Source organism: Octopus bimaculoides, chromosome 4 (genome assembly GCF_001194135.2).
Source record: "Octopus bimaculoides isolate UCB-OBI-ISO-001 chromosome 4, ASM119413v2, whole genome shotgun sequence".
NCBI lineage: Eukaryota > Metazoa > Mollusca > Cephalopoda > Octopoda > Octopodidae > Octopus > Octopus bimaculoides.
Window position 1 is genome coordinate 34,896,328 of NC_068984.1, and position 4,295 is coordinate 34,900,622.

The window sequence follows — 4,295 nt, forward strand, 5'->3', positions numbered from 1 at the left end:
TGTGTGTGTGTGTGTGTGTGTGTATATATAGATTGGTCGATAGATATGTTGTCTTGTGTGTGTTTGTGCGTGCATGTCCTTGTGTGTGTGTATGTGTGCATGTATATCCTCCATTCAGTTTTCTTCCATTCCTTTCAAATTAGTAAAGAATATATTGAACAAATGATAAGATTTTCCCCAAATTATTTCAAGAGCTGTGGTCCTGATTATAACCACTGAGTCGGTTTCAATTCACGGTTAAAAACCTAAAGTATCACTAAAGGCGATAATGTTCTTGGGAAAGGCATCATCATCCAGCACTGTGAAGATATTTTAATCTTATTTCAAATTTACTACTTTCAAATATGTACAAGTCGATGGAAAACCTCTATCGTAACAATTTTGATGCTAAGAAAATCATTATATACACAAATATCAATACATAACTACACACACATGCATACAAATACATTTGCGCAGAAACTTTGTCTATGCATATGTATAGATGTAGCTTTGCTTCAGCACCAATCCTCCTGAATTTTTTAAAATGTATACAACAATTGCATGAAAGACTTCTTATTTTAATTAAATTACAAAAAAAACTGTTCTTTGTTGTAACAATCCTATGATGGTGCCTAAAATTAAACCATATATAAAAATATTATTTATCCACTAAACTCTTCTACCGTTCATGGAAGATTGCGCATCTATAACTTCAATACCCATCGCCAGCATGATATTAGAGTCGGAAACACCGGGTCTCTACTCTAAATATGTACTGTAAAATAACTCCTAAGTGAAATCCGCTTCACACTACCCAGTGAAATGCCTTATTTTTAAAATGTTGTGACCCTGTCTGCGTTGAAGACTATTTACTGTTACGTTCTGAGATTGTTGTTCTTCATCTGTGTTAAGAAGGTTGTCAAAACATTTATATAAACTAATCTTGATTTGGATCCGATTCATATATGCGTTACACTCAAGGGCAACTTAAATACCACCGATTGATAACGCATCTTACAATTATCAACTTACATTGTTTAATGAAGTGATTTGCATGCATGTTTGTTTTTTAAACATATTTCTTATAATTCAAAATAGCAATGTTATATGCATATTTGTGTCGTCATAAATAACAGAAATCATGATGGTGGAAATATATTAGATAGATTATGCACGAATAAGGTTACAGCGAACAATCAAATGATTAATGAAAAGGAGAATCGGGCTGCAGTAATGGATGAACGTTTAGAACCTTAGCAAGAATATCTCCTGTCATAGAATGTAGCCCTCACATATTTCATAGAGACGAGATACAGACATATATATGTACACATATTTTTTCAGCCCTATTATGTTTCTTTGTTGAAGCATTTCCATCCGATACGGCAATAAGTATTACCTTCTTTTTAAAAGTTAAACTACTAGAATTTGTATTAAATTTCGTTCCTTACTTCTTTATACATTGATATTACTGTATATATGCATATATGTTCACATGCATACACACAGGCACTCACAAACAAACATACTATCAAAAACATACGCACATGCACACACACACACACACACACACACACACACACACACACACATATATATATATATATATATATATATATATATATATATATATATATATATAGACATGCATGTATGCATATATGCGAACATACATATATACATATCCAGATACGTTTATATCAATTGGGACAGTCATATCAATGAGGAGGCATGATTTTTGTCTGAAGTCTTTCAGTATGATGTCTGGCCTATTTGCGTCTATCTTTCTGTCAGTTTGAATGGTGAAGTTCCAGAGGAGTGCAATGTGATCATTTTCAAGTACTGGGGGTGGTTTGTGTTCCCACCAGTTTTTATCATGGGGCAAGTCCAGGTTTTTGCATATTACCCAGTGAATATATTGTGCAGCTCTATCATGCCTGTTGAGATACTCTGTTATTATTATTATTATTATCAGCTATTCTTCTTCTTCTTCTTCTTCTTCTTCTTCTTCTTCTTCTTCTTTATTTTGTTTATTATTGCTATCATCATCATCAACATCATCATCATCATCGTCATCGTCATCGTCGTCGTAGTCGTAGTCATCGTCGTCGTCATCGTCATCGTCATCATCATCATCATCATCATCATCATCATCATCATCATCATCATCACCAAGGTGGTGATCTGACAGAATTGTTAGCAGTATTTATTCCTACAGTACGTTTTGAGTTCAAAATTCGCCAAGGTCGACTCTACCTTTCAATGACCCTCTGCTAAACACTGGGTTCGATATAATCGATTGCGCCTCTGCCAAAACATTTCAGGTTTTATGGCTATAGTAGGAAAGATAATTATTATGTTTTTCTCTCTTTTAGATTTGTTCCTATTTTTTGCCGAGTGTCTTACCGAATGTTATTCGGTCTTAACCGAAATTATTTTTGCTTTTATCACTTTAGGGTTAATAATAAAAAAAAAAAACAACAACCAATTCTTGTTTCAACGTAATCGACTAAACACCTACCCTTAAAACTGCTGGAATTAAACCAAAATTTTAACCATAAGTATTACCCCGGCAACAAATTCGCAGAATTGTTGGGCCATAGTAAAAATATGTTGCAGTATTTGCTCAGACATCCTTAGCTGAGCTCGAATCTAGTCGGGTCTACGTTGGCTTTCAGCCCTCTGCTGTCGATAGAAAACATGAGTATGTTCTGCTGTTATACCTGAAATATTTATTTGCAGTCAAATATTCAGCCACAAACATTGTTTCAACCAATCAATCGCCTTACTTGCTTCTCTTCTTTCATATACTATAAGTGGTTACACTTCCACCCTTTTAGAGCAACTTATCTTTCGCTCCAAGCTAAGCTCATCAATGGAACTGTGATTCATATTCAATTTTACTAAATACACTCACGTAACCTTATGCGAAATGTTTTGTTCAGTCATTTTTAAGAAATGAAATTTAACGTAATAATTATGCAGTGCTTCCCTTAGCCTCAGATTTTGCAACATTAATAGTGTAGGCTGTTTAACATTAGATTTAATGCAAACTCGCTGATATATGAGTGAGTCCGATGATTTCATATATGTGATTATATTATTTTTCTCTGGAATTGTACGAGTTTAGATCTACGTAAGTCTCAGTAAATGGATCCGAAACGAAAATTCATTTAAAACATTTTAAACCATGAAAATTCTTTTAAAACATTATTAGCTATCTTTGGCTACTCTACTTTTTCTTTCAAAATATACGTCGAGAATACGCGGCAAGTTTTGCCTAGAACACCAGTGAGACTAACATGTAAATTATTATTTTTGATTTTGTTATAACTCTTTTCTTAATTCGAGTTCGAATAAATTGTATTGATTTTTTTTCGTACTGCAAAAGCAATGAAGTGAGTGTGCATAAGATGACAATAGAACAACCATACTTTCATTAATTTCTCAGTTATTCTTCTTTCTATTAGAAATTTTGTTTTCTAATTCGTTTCCTTGCGCTTGCTTCAATTAGAAATCTTTTATTCTAATTCTTTCCCTTCCTTACGAATATAAGTTTGTATTAAACAAGCACCTGCCATATATTTTGAAGATGTAAAATTAATCTAGGTTTATTTTCACCATAGATAAATATGTAATGTCGGGTGAAGCCAAGACCGTGACTCAGTATTGCCTTTTCAATATGGCACTTACAAAAGAAATATTGCGGAACAATATCGCAAATTCCAAGGAGCAGAATAATAAGATGCATTGCGTAAAAATAAAAAAATAAAAAAAAAATCTGCGAAGTTATTAAATAAACTGAATATTGTATTTAATTTTAAAGCAGAAACTCTGTTTTCAGCCTTGATTCCGATTTGCAAATGATTTCATATTTTAGCATTTTGTCGGAAAATGACGCCTTTGCTAAATATTTTACTGCAGATGAAGGAGAAAATTTTACTATAAATCTATGCAATCTACTTCTAGATTGGTATTATTTGTATATATAACTTTGCTATGTATCGGTCTTACTGCTGATAACAACTAATTAGATGATACCGTGCACCAACATTTCTATAGTCTACTTATAATTTTATTTTTTTATTTAAACTCGTAACTTGATCTAGTAATAGACATTTGATGCAGTCTTCTAACTACTTAAATAATTTGTCTGTAATGTATAAATTCAATTCGAAAAATCAGTCAAATATATCAAAACTCTATCACATTAATTTGATATTGATAATTTTGATAACATTTAAATCTAGATTATTACAAACCAAATATCTCAAAAACGTATATGTGTAGGTACACACACATATACATATATA